General features: G+C 36.4%; 1 long non-coding RNA gene across 1 annotated transcript; it reads right to left on the reverse strand.

The window, feature by feature from the left end:
* On the reverse strand, positions 1-15,783 carry LOC140165509 (uncharacterized). Its single transcript, XR_011860737.1, has 3 exons — positions 15,304-15,783; positions 2,367-3,334; positions 1-415 (listed from the first exon to the last, which is right to left on the reverse strand). It is a non-coding gene; the product is annotated as an uncharacterized lncRNA (long non-coding RNA).
* Positions 15,784-17,944: the final 2,161 nt, after the last annotated feature.

The raw sequence follows: 17,944 nt of genomic DNA on the forward strand, positions 1-17,944 counted from the left end.
GCTCATAATTATTGCACAGCCCCTTAGTCTTACTTTGTGAAGGAACTTCTTTAATTTCCTGATAATTAGTCGAGTTGGAATTTGAATGGAATTTTATTCTCACTCCATGAACGTTAGCCCCTGGTTTATACAAGGTCATTCCATCTGCGCATTTATACAGAGTATAACATTACGTCATATATAATGGACTACCAAAACCTCTAAAATAACCAAAACACATATATTTTAGCTTTTTAGGTGCGCTTGATTGCACATATATTGTGAGGAAACGGCGATAATATCCCCGATAGCTTAGGCTGGATGTTTACACTTTCCATCTCCACAGATTTCTTGAAGGTATATTGATGCATGAGATGAGTGTAAACGATGAAGAGTTCCATTCTGGCAAGTTGCTCTCCAAGGTAAACACGTTTACCTGGAATTTTAAGACAAAAAAAGCACCTAAAATTGGTATCCAACAATAATGTCGGGCTTATTTGTCAACTCCTGACTGCTGGTACCGCTTGCAACTGATTAAAGGAGTGCACCATTTGATTCCAGGGGAAACGAAATAAAAAATTCGTCCACTAGTGAGAAAAAAAAATCGCCTCACTGATGAGTTAAAACAATTCTTCCGCCCATCTCTGTATAAAAGTATGTATTAAAAAAATATATTGACCGCCTTCGGGGGGTAAAAAAAAATCAGCCGCCTTCGGCAGCGAAAATAAAATTCTGCCTGACCCAAACTCCCATGCCCCATGAGAATCAAATGGTGCATCCCTAAAGAGAGTTTGCACTGTGCTCATGCCACCACTATTTACCAATATTTAATACCATGCTATTACAACGAACTCAAAAACATTCCCATCTCAACATTTCCATGTTATCACTACGTGCAGAGTACATTTCTTTTACCTAACATGCTTGAATGTGAACATTCATTGAAAGACATTTTAGATCAATCAGCCGATGGTTTTTAGTTATTTTTTCTGTTTTGGATAAATTATGTCATTGTCAGTAACACAACTCTTCCATTTTAATCTAAGCATATTTAAATTACTATCAGTTATATGTTGGTTATTGTAAAAAACTAACCTCGGAATATTCCAAAGGGCCTGCCACGGGCCGAATGCCAAATCGAGGGTTCAGAACCAGAAAGTGAACATGAAGTTGCTCCTTGTTTGGCCTTCAAAAATCAATTCTTCTTTCACAATGTCTTTTGTTTTCTATTCAATTTTGTCTTGTACTCTATCTTCTATAGTGCCATGGCGACTTTATGCTTAATTTGTGGGAGCAGGAGATTGAGAGTTGGTATCCAAAATTATGCAAATGAGTGGAAGAGGTTACGTGAACATTGAACAAACAGTTCCAAGATCTTTGGGTGTGATACGTAGATGTTGAATGTGCACCATACAAAGTGCTCGTTATATGTTTTACGTACATATTGATATCCATCAATAACTTCGCGCCGCGTGACGTAGTTGCGGATTGTGCGAAACAATGACTTCCCAGCGCAACAATCATCCGAGCCGGAACACTTCGCGCACGCGCAATTAGTGTTTTTTCACATGACATGATTCGCAATGTTAGTTTTTTAGGCTGTTTGACTTTTAGAATCGCGAAATATTAGTTAGGATAGAGGTTCTGATTAATTATTTATTTCAACAAATTTCAGAGAATAAAATCTTGGTTTCTGGTTAAGTGAGGAATTAAACAATAACGGTGATGAATTAGTTATTAGCTTTATATATATTTAAAAAGAACATTTTGCCCTGGACAGTGGCGTAGCGTGGGTCTTCGGATGGGGGTGGGGGTGGGTGGCACCGGGTCTGATTGGGGGCACAAGCCGTTTATTGGCAATTTTCTAAATTTTGCAACCGATCGGGGGCGCGTGCTCACCCCCGTGCCCCTATGACGTTACGCCACTGGCCTTGGACATCATAATATCCCAAGGTTAAGATTTTTCACAATGGCCTTCAAATAGCTGACGCGCCTATAATTGGTGGAATGTGTCTGTAATAAAAGATAAAAATAAAACCAACTTTTCTCGTATCGGTGTCGATCACAAGGCTGGGTATATTAAATCTTATAAGCACACCGTAAAAACTCGATAATTAGCATATGTGCTTACTGTCGAGCGCTTTTGAAAACATGAAATTGTCCCAACGTCCGGCGCTTGATCAACTGGGCTAATGGGATTGAGGCACACATTTGCAGTTTTACTTGTTCTTATATAACTATGTGTATCGATGATTTGCTCAAAAACCTTAACACTTTTGTGAATGGGGCTCTTCATATTTGCATATGTTTTAATGGCGTTCGATAGTAAGCACATATGCTAAGTCTAACTATCGAGTTTTTAGGGTATGGTCATTAATATATCATACCTGCACCGAAGACAATGTTTTCTGGAATCTTTTTGATTTGTCCTTTCAAATCAAGGAATCGCTCGGGTTTGAATTCGTCTGGATCCTGCCAAATGTAGGTATCCCATGAAACACTGTAAAGACTGGGTAGCAAATAGGAACCTTTGGGGATATTAAATCCTTGGAAATCGGAAATATCTTCATTAGCATAACGTGGAACAGCCAAAAATACGATGCTTGCAAATCGCTGGATCTCGTGGATAACCGCAACTGTGTAAGGCAGCTCAGGTTTGTCTGACATTTTGGGTAAGCGATCTCGTCCGACAATTGAGTCAATTTCTTCATGCACTCGTTTTTGTACGTCGGGATATTTCAGCATGTATAATAAAGCCCAATGTAGGGTGGTAGAAGTTGTTTCTGTTCCTGCACGAAATAAATCTTCCACCGTAGCAATTAGTTCTGTTCCGCTCATGTAAGTGTGCGTTCTTGATCTTTCTTCAACTGCATATCATTTAAATAGATATCTATGTAATCTCTCATATTTTCGCTGTCAAGAGTTTCACGATGTTTATTTATGATATCCTGAATTGTCTGACGAACCGATATTATTATTGGTATTGACCCTTTGGGGATAAATGGGATCATGGTGAGGTATGATAGCAGTTTAGGCGCAATTGTAAATGCCATTGTAAAACCAGGGTTGTCAAGAATTTCTTGTTGAGAATGCAACAATTGTTTGAATTCATGGTCATCGTATTCAAACCGCTTTCCAAAGATAACAGAACAGATAATATTGGAAACAGCATTGCGGAGAAGGTGTGTTGGATCAAAAGGCTTGCCTTGTATGGAGCCGATTTCTTTCATGAAATATTCACTCTCTGTAGCAATTTGATCTTCAAAGGTCCTCTTTCCTACTCCAAATGATCTCAAAACGGTCAAGGAAAATCTGCTATGCTCATACCATGACTCCCCTGTCGACAATATAATACCTGAAACAAAATGAAAATTCTTTTGTCAAGACAATGCATATACTATGTTTGTTTGCTTGGCCGGGGGCTCAAAACGACTACTATCCGTACCAGTCAGAACTCTTTCCCCATCCGAATCCCCAGTAAAAAAGTTCACTTTTTGCGGGAATTTTGCGCACAATTTGTTGATTTCGGCTTCCCCTTGTCTGAATTTCACTTTCCCTATGCTCACCTAAAATAATTCTGGCGCCGACACTGTGTAGGTACTGTTATTCTTGTTGTTGTTGTTGTTGTTGTTGTTGTTTTAATGCAACCTCTGTCATAGGTTTTTACTTTTTGAATCTTTAAGAATGTGTTTTGGGATCACATCAGGTCCTGTTTTCTTTGGAATTATAACTGCACTCTGTGTGCACAGAGTCTGCTTCAACGATGATAAGAAATGTCATCCTTTTTCAAACGAAAATTTAAGGATTGGTTTTGGTCACGTGGTTTACTATTGTCCTACCTAAACTCTTGACGGATGTTATTACCGGCGCCTTTGTCTCTACCATTACAAAAAATTGTAGAAAGCAGTTTCGGTTTTCATTTGAGTTTCTTCCGTAATCGTGTGACCGGAAACTTTCTTATTTAAAGTCAACGGTTCAAAGTATAGACAAAAGAAGTCAATAACCGGTATTATATTTGTATGTTTATAGTGGCGACCAATACGCTATATGACGGATAAGCTGCGATAACGTTATTCAAGGAAGTCGAGCAAGTTATATAACTTTGTAGGTGATTGTGTTATCCCAGCGACAACTCAAAATGATGTTCCGAATGGGACCAGTATCGTTTCGACCGCAACCTATTTGAAACTGGTCGATTTATGTGTCTGCCACATTCCGTCAAGAAAACCTCATTTGAACCTGCCTTATAAGCAGTGAAAGCACGAAGATCAATCATAGACCTTCAGCATCATATATCGAGGCGCGGAAAGACACCAAATTGGTGTCGTATGACCTTTGACATTCTTTTGTGGCGAGTGACATGGTCTTTCAATTCACGCCGAGTGTCCTTGACAGGCGTGACTATGCTTCAGTGGTCATGAAAGAATTAAATAACCTCTGCCCCAATAATCCCGAGCTATTGTCTGAAACTGCTCCTCGGAATATGTATCATAAGAACTCAGTCTTCAAATGAAGGTCATGTAACGACCAAAAGATAAATTACTGACTATCATTGAAGACTGAGTTCTGCAGTCTACACGAAGACGTGGGGAATCAACAATTGACCTCCCAGTCCGCGTTAAATGTCCTCGGGTTTAAAAAAATGTAACGCTTAGCCAACGGAGGAACACTTTATTGATAAACCATCTAATTGACGTATATTGCTCCATCATCTCGTAAGTAAAAATTATCCAAAACCGGGGTCTAAAGTTTTTGACACCTGAACCGTGGTGTTGGCAATATTGGATGTACCTTATTGTATAGCTTTTGTTCTCGGATCGATCAAGATCAGAGTTATAAATATGTTCTTTCTAGGCAAGCATTCAGAATGTGAATGGTATTTTTGATAGACATATGCACAGAAAGACGAACAGAGATTGCATATAGCGTCACCAGAGTATGACATACGTATGACAGAATGATAGAATAACCCATACCAACCCAGCAAACACAAAAAAAACATTTAAAAACGTTTTAAACAAGTTATATTTTGGGTTTTGGTATAATTAAAAATGTTTCAATAACATTAAATGTCGGGTTATATAAAGGTTATGAAAATGCGTTAAAACGTTTTGTATGAAAACACACTACAACAATATTTTTAAAATGTTTTAAAAATGTTATTGTAAACTATTTTTTGCAAACATTTTTTGCAAATATTTTGTCAACACCTAAATAGCATTATGTTGAAATATTTACAGTAGGTTATCGAAAAATGTTTTTTAATGTTGTGAAAACGTTTTATGCTCTTTATATAACCTATATATAACCCGACATTTAAACGTTTTCCGACAACCTTTTATAATAAACCTTTTGCGAATGATGTCGAAAATGTTTTGTGTTTGCTGGGAACTTCCAAGTTAAAGTTAAAACTGCAGAATAGGTTGACAAAATTGCACTTCAAGTTTTGGTGTATATTCTATGTCTCGAAACTATCACCATGATCGACCGTTCCATCAATACCGGTATTTGCACCTCTAAAGTCATTTGGCAAAAGTGCTTCAGGAATGTTTTTAGCAGAAAAACCTACCTCTTCTGTAAAATATATTTTTTACACACTATCGCTGAGCAAAAAGGCGTTTGGTATTTGACCAATAAGGTAGCTTCGATATGGCAACTTCTACCGAGAGCTTTATTTACGACAAAAACCATTCGACCGAAACCAAACCAAAACAACAGCCATGAACTTGAAAACCCAAAAGGTGAAAGTGTCATCAATTTTACATACGTTTTTGGATTTTGGTGAATATATTGGATTAGCAATTACGTTATTTTAATTATATTTAGGCACATGCATATTTGCCTACATAGAGTTAAAGAGAGCCCTCAAGGATTATTTTCAGACTTTCTGGCTGGATGGGTTTTCATCTCTAGAGGGGGCTATTATTGATTCTCAGCAGTCTTCATCAGGTGATGAGCTAATTTGCATATCACCTGGCGGAAAATTTTAAAGTGCCACATGTACACATGTGGCATCTTCATTGGGCAGGTGGCTTGGAAATAGAATCACTTTTGTGAATGCTGTTGGAGTATCAACACCTTCGACAAGTTTGCTGCTGACAAGAAGCAGTTTGTAATTTTCTCATCGGTTACTGCATGGAGATAGAAGATTTTCTTAATTTTTCATCAGTGACTGTGTGGAGATAGAAGATTTTCGAATTTTTTCATCGTTGACTGAGTGGAGATAGAAGATTTTCTGAATTTTGACTGTGTCGGATATCGAGTACGGTGTGGAGAGAGAAGAGATCCTCAGTATCAGTAATTGGAATACTGGTAGGTTGAATTGAAATTGTTTGTGATACATGGGGAAAGTAAATTATTATAGTTGCATTTCATTATCACTGCTGTGTAGCCAATTTGAGCGAGAATAGTATGCCTGTTATGGGAGCATGGTATGGTGTTTAGCCGTGGGTGCTTAAATTTTGTTGTATTTTTACGCTTGAGCTATTGGGCAGATGGGGCAGTGGTGAGAGGGCTCCCACATGGAAATCACATGTTTGAATCCTGCTGCTGCACATTTTTTCCTATTCATGCAGAGTCATATTATTTGGGTTAAGTTTCTTCTCTTCGCTCAGGAAGGAAAAAATAATTGCAATTCATATACATGTACTGCTTGTCAGCGAACCAAGGTGGTATTTCTTTGATTTTTAATTTTGTACGACCAAATGGTGTACAAGTTCAATTTTGCTAATGGCTAGCGTGTGTCTCAGTTCATTTGTAGATCCTAGGATGCCGAAAGCAAGACGTGGTCGGAGCTGTCGGTGGGCCAGTGCGACAAGGAAGAAGTTTGGGTCAACAACGGAGACAGATGGCGGAGCCGCAGCTTGAGGAACCATTCCAACTTGTGCGGCAGAGGACTGAAGAAGCTCAGCACCAGTCTCTTCGATTTGCCAGTCCTCATAGACGAGTTTCCGAGAGTGCAGGTACCCCAAGCTCAAAATCCAGGGCCTTCCTGTGGTCTAGGGCAATGTCGCCCAAACAGTAGTGACGGGATGTTAAACCCCACAAATGGTGAGTTCAATAGTATGCCTCATTTTGCTTTTGTTATTAATGAAACGTTGGGTTGGGGATGAATAAGATACAAAGCATAACCAAATTCTATGAATGCCACACAGACAAACATAAAGTCTGAAAAATCATTGAAGCATAAAATGCGCACTAAAGCAGCGCATGTAAATCCATCATACAGGTGAAAGCACTTTACTAACTTTATCATGTAAATATCCATTGAGGAAGTTTTGTTTGAATGTTGATTTTTAATACTGTCGGAGAAGGGGTGAGTTTAAGGGATTGGTCAAGATCATTCCAGAGGAGAGCACCATGTGTTTTGATGGTATTTCTAGCAAAATCCGTATTAAATAATTGGATGTGAAAGTCTTTAGAATGTCTGGTATCGTGGGTATGGATGTCATCATTAGTAGTAAAGAAGTTGTCGTAGAGGTCATCTGGTAGCATTTTGTAATGAAGTTTATGCATAAAATTGCTGTTTGAAATTTGAACATGTCATGGATTTTAAGGGCGTTTAATTGGTGGAAAAGTGGGTCAGTGGTAGGAGAAAAGAGAATCCAGATTGCGTTGTTTTTATCTGCCCAGACAATTGCACAGTAAGTTAAATAGGGAAGGACAATTGTATTTTAATAAGGTTTGCAAAGAGGCCTCCGGTAGAAAAGTGCGGACTTTACGTATAATACCAGTTTATTTTGACACACTTTTAGTGACGTGTATAGTGTGGGATTTCCAGCTGAGGTTATCATCAATAAGTAGGCCTTGAAATTTGGTAGTATGAACCAGATTTAATTCTGTGTTATCTATTAGTGCTTTTATATTTGTTTCAGATTTATTATTGTATTTATTTCTGAAAGCATGAGTGAACATTTAATTTAAACCAATTTGATATTAAATTAAGCTTAGCATTAATAATGATTCGAGGTGATGGTGATGTTAATGCGAAAAAAGTAAGTTGGTATCATCTGAAAAAAGGATAAAGTGTGGGACTTTGGAACAAAGGGGAAGGTCATTAATATGTAATAAGAAGAGGGGGGACCAAGAATTGACCCCTGTGGAACTCCGCAGGTGATATTAGTGAGAGGAGAAACTGCTTCATTCAATACCACACATTGTTTCCAATCACTGAGATAATTTCGAATCCATGTATTGGCCAGACCTCTGATACCATAATGATCGAGTTTGTTCAAAAGGATGTTGTGGTTTAAGGTATCGCATGCCTAATTACTGAGGTCAAGGAAAATGCCTGCCACGTGTTGCTTTTTATCAAGGTTTTCAGCAATTTTGCAATAAAGCTCTTAGAATATCATGAAGTGAAATAAAATTTAAAATACGATTATAAATGACTTTTTCAAGAAGTTTGATAGTGATGGTAGAATTGATATAGGCCTATAATTTGAGAAATTGTGACAATCGTATACTTTAAAAAATGGGTGTGACTTTAGCAATTTTTAGTTTTGTGGGTACAATACTGGATGATATTGAGGATTTGGAGATGTGGGTGAGAGTAACGCTTATTTCGAAGATAATTGATTTAGAAGATTGGAGCTTATTCCGGCTACACCAGAGCTATATGTGTTGTTTTTTGAAGAGAGCTTGATAATTTACTCAATTGATGTTGGGGAAAGGAAGAGTCTTTTGTTGTTTGGAAAGTCATTGAAGGTTGACGGGGAATTATTATCGGGTTCGGTATTTTTCGGCCAAAAATGGTCCGATGTTTGTGACAAAGTCATTAAATTTCAATGCAATGTCTTTATGATTAATGGCTTTATGACCGTTAACGGTTTCAGTAATGAAATCGGGAAATTTCATTTTTCTGTTTTATTTATTTATTCCTACCTAAGAGTTGTTCGAGTTTGCCACATTTATTTTTTCATGTTATGACTATGTAACCGGCATCAGAATGGTTGGTCTTAATAATAAGTGTAGGGTTTGAAATGTTAGGACTTAACATGCTTAAGGTAATATCATTACTTACCATGTTTATTATTTTGTTTATTTTGATTGTGTCATTCTTAATTAATGTAGGTTTTGGTTTCATATCAAATTATATTTCTATCTGTTGTGTAATTAATCGATCATAATCATCATCAAGTAAACTTATTTTCCATCATAATCATCATTGTCTTTGAAATTATGTTAATAGATCATGGTTTATCTTTATTTTGAAAAGGTCATTTACCTTTGCATTGATCATGATGAACACGCTGCATCCTTTGATTCTCAAGTTTATGAGTGCTTCAAATGTTTATGTCTTCATTGTTTATTGTCTTCCATTCATAGAGGTTTAAGTTAAGTACACTTTGGTAATTTCAATTGATTACTTTTATATGAGTGTGTATTGTTATCCTAAAAACTTAAGTGTGGTGTAAATTATTGCCACTTATCTTTTAGCTTGAGATTGTAGGTGATCTACTTATGAATTATTCATGAGAAAGTTTTATATCTTTAACATGTTATGTATTGTTAAGATTTGTATTAAGGTAAATGCTTAGTTAGGGTTATTATTTATGCTGTGGCAGAGATGGTACTTAAGTTGGTTTTCAAGTGTTTTTCTAGTGAGCTTGCCCCTTAGATCATTTTACTTCACTTCCATCTTAGCCACCAACTGATAAACATCAAATCTTCCATCTTAGCTTCCAACTGGTCAACATATTCAATCGTCATCATATTTATTAAATATATTTATATTGCATCCATCTTCATTGGTTCTATCATCATATATTAAAGCCGGAGCTTAACATCGTATATCTTCAAGTTTCCATCTGTGTCTATTTATTTTGTGTAACGGTATTGGACATTTATTATCGCCCGAGTAAGCCCCTGGATCCAAAGTGGAACAAAAAGAAAATCACCCTAAAAATCTTTACCGTTACATTGGCGTCTTCAACGTGGGGCTAAAAATTGCCGATAACTTTTCTTCAACAAATTGGATCAGGGCACCCACGACCCTTGGACTACATCATGATAACTGCTATTATATCGCGGCTTGAAGCCTTGGAAACTGAAGTGAACTATCTTCGTCATCTCCATCACTCTAGACAGCGTTCATCTCCATCATCAGGACCAACATATCTTGCCCATCAGATATCAGGACATGTAAAGTGGTTCAACGTTAAGAACGGTTATGGTTTCATCACCCGCGATGACACCAGAGAAGATGTATTTGTACACTGGCGTGGTATTACCAGGAACAACCCTGCGAAAGTACAATCAAGTGTAGGCGACGGTGAAGCGGTTGTATTTGACATCGTGCTTATTCCAGGACGCACTCCTGAAGCCATTCATGTCACCGGCCCTGGAGGCGTATGTGTTCTTGGAAGTAGCTATGCCATGGACAGACCATACTTCAATCATAGTGTCCAGCATCAATCTGTTTCTGTCATGACAATGCAAACTGATCCAACTGATGAAAGTCATGCAATTGACCCTGAATGTGAACATAGTGAATCTGACTCTGAACCCGATCATGTTGATAGTGATGATGATAAGTTTGCATACAATTCTGATGACTTTCCGTGTGACACTAGTGATCAAACATATGAACACTCTATCCCTGATGACATTGCTCCCCAAGTTGACATACCTCATGAAGATCCATCACCTGTTCATGATGACTTGCCACCATCTGATGATAGTGCTTCCATACATGAAGTTGATACTATTTCTGAAGAATTGCCTCATGAAGATCCATCATCTGAACCATCTAAATCTGATTCATGTAGTGACTCTGAACTGAATGTTGCTAAAATCCACATCAAACAATATTTTCATCATATTTTAAAGTGTCATAATTATACACGTATAAATGTCGAGGACGCCATTTCCTCGCAGCAGAGTTGAAAGTAGCTGTCACCCATACATGTATCTGAGTAACTTCATATTATGTTTTCAGATAATGATGTTTTTTTAAATGCTCCATTTTATGATCATGATTAAGTTTGTTGTCTTTGTGTACAACTTAAATTCTTAAATCATTATTTTAGAAATGTTAATCATGTTTATAGTTTCGCAAAGAGTAAGTTTGAAGACGTGCACTTATTCAAACTTTGTTCCTCTTTCAAATTAAGAGTTACGGTCCTCTTTTGTGATTCTACTATATTTTGTTCATAAAAATCTGAGTATGTCATGGCATTTTATTAATCATGTTATTGCTTTGAGTTTGAAGCCATTGTTTACGTCATTATTTTATTTCATTCCATGTTTTATGTAGGCCAAAGGAGTTAAGTTGAGCATCATAACTGTTCATATCCAATTTCTCTCAAAAACAGAGTTTTTGATATTCTCCTGTTGTTTTACATGTTTTGATTTTCATTATACAAACTGATGTTTTATGAATTGATTTGAACAGGTTTCTAAATTTGACCTATTGTTGTGATATTTTGTGTTTTGGCATATTTTAGATCATTACCAAAATTGATCCAATTTGCATGCAATTGTCAATCCAAAATTATCATCAAATCATCTGAATATTTGTGTTTGGCATCAGTTATTTAAACAAAGGTATTTTTTCATTTCCATCATGATACCATCTTGAGTAATTTGCCAACCAATTTATTTCATAATTTATTTTTCTTTAAACATGTCATTTGATATGACCAAAGTTATGAACCTTAACATTGTGTTCTATTATTGTGTTCAATAATCATGTCATAAAGATTATGGTTTGCTAGGATTGTTTTTAAAAGTTATTATAAGGTTATATTTAAGGACCTGTTTGGTTCACTATTTTGTTTGAGTAGTGTAGGTTTTATAAATTAAACCTATATTTTATTAATTATGTTTTTGGCATGAAGATCACAGGAAAAGATGATCTTAATTTTGCGCAACATGTCATTACATTTTTCCAAATAGCTACTCACCAATGTTTTATTATTTTATGATATCATGTCTCATTCATCATTGTGATATTGATTTTATTGATTTGTCATCTACATGAAAGAGTTATAGTAGAACCACCAGTCGTGTTTTCTATTTTGTTCTTGATTTCATTGTCAGGGATATTAATGATTTGTTAATTATGTATCCTCCACCTTAAGTCCCTTAAGTTCATAATTATCTTGTCATCTTATAACTTGTTTGTTTTCCACCGTATTCGTATTCATGCAAAGTTATTCACTTGTTTATTTTTGATCTGTGTCATTTACACATGACTAAATTAAAAGTAGTTGTTTAATATCATGCTTAATTTAAAAGGAGGTATTGCACTCATAACATTGTGAAGTTTTATTTCTTCATGAAAAGTTTCTTTTGATTTCTAAGTCAGATTTGGATGTGGTCATGAAAGTCATAAAAGTGCAAGTGTGGTTATTGATTTGTTTCCATTGTTTGTATTTACAGCAAAGTGTACCTTTTGGATTTCATACCAAATTAGCAGGTCATAATGCACTTTAAATTGTAAAGAGATAGTTACATCGCTTAAGTATACGTACATGTATTTGATTATTATGTTTTTGTTGAAATTTGTAACATTCTCCAAATTATCATCTTCCAAATTTCATGTAAAATGCCGCGGACGTCATTTTCTCTGCAGCAGGGGTGAATGTAACCGGCATCAGAATGGTTGGTCTTAATAATAAGTGTAGGGTTTGAAATGTTAGGACTTAACATGCTTAAGGTAATATCATTACTTACCATGTTTATTATTTTGTTTATTTTGATTGTGTCATTCTTAATTAATGTAGGTTTTTGGTTTCATATCAAATTATATTTCTATCTGTTGTGTAATTAATCGATCATAATCATCATCAAGTAAACTTATTTTCCATCATAATCATCATTGTCTTTGAAATTATGTTAATAGATCATGGTTTATCTTTATTTTGAAAAGGTCATTTACCTTTGCATTGATCATGAACACGCTGCATCCTTTGATTCTCAAGTTTATGAGTGCTTCAAATGTTTATGTCTTCATTGTTTATTGTCTTCCATTCATAGAGGTTTAAGTTAAGTACACTTTGGTAATTTCAATTGATTACTTTTATATGAGTGTGTATTGTTATCCTAAAAACTTAAGTGTGGTGTAAATTATTGCCACTTATCTTTTAGCTTGAGATTGTAGGTGATCTACTTATGAATTATTCATGAGAAAGTTTTATATCTTTAACATGTTATGTATTGTTAAGATTTGTATTAAGGTAAATGCTTAGTTAGGGTTATTATTTATGCTGTGGCAGAGATGGTACTTAAGTTGGTTTTCAAGTGTTTTTCTAGTGAGCTTGCCCCTTAGATCATTTTACTTCACTTCCATCTTAGCCACCAACTGATAAACATCAAATCTTCCATCTTAGCTTCCAACTGGTCAACATATTCAATCGTCATCATATTTATTAAATATATTTATATTGCATCCATCTTCATTGGTTCTATCATCATATATTAAAGCCGGAGCTTAACATCGTATATCTTCAAGTTTCCATCTGTGTCTATTTATTTTGTGTAACGGTATTGGACATTTATTATCGCCCGAGTAAGCCCCTGGATCCAAAGTGGAACAAAAAGAAAATCACCCTAAAAATCTTTACCGTTACAACTATGAAATTCAATTTCGGAGGTAAGGCACAGTTTCTTTGAGTACGTAGCAGGGAGTTTAAATAGTTTCTATATTTGGTATATTTTATTTCATTCTCGACAGTGGGCTTGGAGATATATTTTTCATAGAGTCTGTCGTTAGTTTTAATCGATTTTATTAGGCCACTTGTACTGTAATCCATGGTCTCCGAGGTGATTTTTCTTTAGATAATTTAGTGGTCGTGATTGGACAGTGAATATCAGTCAAGATGGTTAATTTGTTAGTGAATTCATTTTAAGCACCTTCTGTGTCATTGTTTGTAATGAATGACCATTGACCAATCCACAAGTGCAAGAGCATTTTAAAACCACTGATGCTAGGGGAAAGTACTTGGAAGTTGCCTCCCAATCTAAAAAGATTTTGCCACTTTCAAGAGCATCCATTTCAGTCTCATTCACTTCGAATTGGTGCAGCAACAACTGCTGGGCAAATAGGCATATCGGACCAACCGATTCAGGCAATGGGATATGCATATGTTATATTGCATGGAAGCCTAAATGGGGGATCTGCAGGAGCTTCTAGTATCTTCAGATGACGTCCCCGACTTGCTTGTCTTTCACCTTGGGTGCAACAATTTGAATTTTATTAGCAGTTCAGGTAAAGCATTTCACTATAATTATGGTTAGCAACCCTTCTCTTTCTGTGCGGAATTTTTGCCTCCTACCCAACTCATTTGGTCCTGCATATTCCTCGGAAAATTTGTAGATTTTTAGATACGATGGGTTGGAAGTTGACGCAAGTGAACAGGAATGCAAAAAATCTCTTCCTCAGGGCAGGTGGCAAGGCCATTGGCCATCCGGAAATCCATCCCTTTGGGTGCAGAATTTGTTTAGGGGCGATAATGTTCATTGGGACACGCTTGGATTAGACTTGTTTGTCAATAACTTGAAAGGTGCCTTGGGAGTTTTTCCACCTTCAAACCTTAGGCCTTGGTATTTCCACATTGGATGCTGCGGTAAGCTTACAGACAGTTTGGGCGACATTGGTGGGCCCAAAAAGCGTCTTTTTGGGGTGGGTCAGTTTGTTTATAACAAGTTCATTATTCAGCAAATAAAGTAATAAGGTTAAGCAATGTTCAGGCTCTCCACAAGCACATTGTATCCAGTAAACGGGATAATTTTAAATTCCAATTTGAAATGTTGGAATTTCACAATTCCATCAAAAGAGACAATCCTCAAGTCACAATCAAAAATTACATAAGTTTGCAATTGCAATAATGCAACAATTAAAGAATAAGAAAGGAATCATCAAGTGCACAAGCACAAATACTGTAATTTCACAATGTTAATTTTAAAGAATAGTAAAACAATCGTCAAGTGCACACGCATGAATTTTATTGATTTTCACACATTGTCTTTTAATGACCAAACCGTGTGCCATGAGCTTGAGTACTTGGCACATGTTGATTGTAGTCTGGTATGATCAGTATGATCATGGTCATCGGAAATAAACTTGCATTCACAAATGGCAATACATTTTGTGTTTTCAGCTTCTTTCTTGAGGTGTCTTATTTAACATCAAGTATCTTTATGTATACCTCTTCTTGTGGTAGAGTGACAACATTTATTATATATATACATATATATGAAAGTAACCAGCCGGTTTGAAGAATTTCAGATTTTAATAATTGATTCTACTAACATTGCCTTTAGAAATATATCCTATCTTAGACATGTATTGTCTCTCACGTTACGTTATTTAAAACTTACCAGCACCGTTTAGTAAGTCTATGTGACTATCAGTACGTGATTTCGGAATTCGCTGGTCCAACTTTGGATTCGTTAAAGCATCATTGACAGCGTTGTATCCACTGACGAGTACTACATTCATTCCAAATGGCAAAGGTACGTTACACACAGGCCCATACTTGTCACACAGATGCAAAAATAAATTATAAGTGCCACGTGTCCTTAATCTCAAATACAAAAGTTGTGGTAAGCAGCCGACGAGAGGCAAAGCCATAGGACCTGGTGGGGGATTTCTGACTCGTTTCCGATAACTGCGTAAAATCCATGACAACAGGATGAAGACAATCAACCCAAATCAATGAGTACCGTACTAATGTCAAAAATCATAGCCATGCAACGCATGAGAGTTTGCAAGTCCGCCATTTTGGGAATTTAACATTGCACGTCTGACTTAGACTATGACTTTGTAGAATGTTAAACCATGCATGTCGATCCGTGTGTATGAATCCAGGTACTAACCGTTCGTTCGTTTTCCTGTCTATTTTTGATTTACAGCAAACATTAAAAAGACCCAATTTGTTTATTCTTTTACTTTTATGTTTAGATTTGTAAACTTAAAATAACCATTTCTTGCATTTTACAGGAAATACAAGAACAGGTTATTTTAAGTTTACAATCTAAGCATAAAAATTATAGAATAAAACAAATTGGGTGTTTTTTGTGTTTACTGTAAATATTTAAAAAAAAATAGACAGGAAAACGAACGAACCGTTAGAAATTATTCATTCCCTTTTTTAATAATTCAAAATCAGAAGTCTAAATGGCATATTTTTATTTTTTTCTCTCACATTTTAAGGAAATAAAAACAGTAAACAACCGTTTACCATTTTTTAACGCAAAAAATATGCGAAAATGATAAAGAAAACCAACCGTAATTTAATCAGAAAAAAATCGACTTGTTACTGCTTTTCTTTTGCAGTTTAGACACTATTCTAATTATATCATAAAAGAATAAAACAGATTGTGTGTTTTTAGTTTTTATTCTGAGTAAAAAGAGATAGGAAAACAAACGAACTGTTAGTACCTGGATTTTTCTTATAGCTATTTTTTTTTCGTTTTTCTCTTATTCGTATTACACAGCTTTTTTCATTATATTAGTTAGGGGAAAAAGTTCACTTTGGTGACCACTCTCTGGCTAGTAAGGTTTGACGATTGATTCGACTTCTATGGACCATTTAGAAAAAAAAATAGCCACCATGTCCCTCGCGAAAATCCCGGCATTTTTCGCTAGAGGCCAAAATCCAAAATGGCGGCCACCACCATTTTGAAAATTTAAGTTTTGAACCAGAGCACCTATAATCATGCACAAAGACACTTTTTCGGATATGTCGAGTACAAGGATTCCGATTCTGACATTAGTTTGACATTACGGCATCATTTTCACCCAGAAATCCAAGATGGTGGCCGGCACCATCTTGAAAAATTTAGTTTTGAACAAGAGGACCTTAAATCGTGTACAAAGACACTTTTTTGGATAAGTCGACCACAAGGATTTCAAATTTGACATTACTTTGACATTACGAACTCATATTTACCCAGAAATCCAAGATGGTGGCCGCAGGCGCCATCTTGAAAAAAATAAGTTTTGAACCAGATTACCTAAAATCGTGTACAAAGACACTTTTTCCGGTAAGTCGACCCCAAGAAATCCGAATCTGACATTAATTTGACGTTACAAAATAATTTTTGCCCAGAAATCCAAGATGGCCCCCATTTGGTAGAGCGTAAATGTGATTTTTGAATGAAAGCAGAAGCATAAATGTGTCATTCCGCCTTATCTGGGGTTCATGTCCCTTATATGGGGTTTAAACTGCCTTATCTTGGGTTTACATCCCTTATCTAGGGATAAGGCGCCTTACCTGTGGTTTAGACGGCCTTATCCTGGGTTTACGTTCCTTACCTGTGGCTAAGATGCCTTAACCTTAGCATATCGCAGTCTAAACCCAGATAAGGCATCTAAACCCCAGATAATGCGCCGTAACCCCAGATAAGAGACGTAGACCGTCGATAAAGCAGTCCAACCCCCAAATAAGGCGCTTTAACCCTAAATGAGGAACATAAACCTAAGATAAGGCATCTAAACCCCACATAAGGTGCCCAAACTCTAGATACGGGTCGTTAACCCCAGATAAAGGTCGTAAACCTCAGATAAGACATCTAAACCCAAGATAAGGCGCCTTAACCCCAGATAAGAGACGTAAACTCAGATATGACAGTTTAAACCCCGATAAGGCGCCGTAACCCCAGATAAGGGACGTACACCTCAGATAAACCAGTCCCAACCCCAAATAAGGCGCCTTAACCATAAATAAGGAACATAAACCTAATATAAGAGAAGTAAACCCCAGACGGCGCCTTATCTGGGGTTTAGACTGCCATATCTGAGTTTACGTCTCTTATCTGGGGTTAAGGCGCCTTATCTTGGGTTTAGATGCCTTATCTGAGGTTTACGACCTTTATCTGGGGTTAACAACCCTTATCTAGAGTTAAGGCACCTTATGTGGGGTTTAGATGCCTTTTCTGGGGTTTATGTTCCTTATTTCAGGGTTAAGGCGCCTTATTTGGGGTTTAGACTGCTTTATCTGGGGTCTACGTCGCTTAT

This window comes from Amphiura filiformis, chromosome 1 (assembly GCF_039555335.1).
Source record: "Amphiura filiformis chromosome 1, Afil_fr2py, whole genome shotgun sequence".
Taxonomy (NCBI): Eukaryota; Metazoa; Echinodermata; class Ophiuroidea; order Amphilepidida; family Amphiuridae; genus Amphiura; species Amphiura filiformis.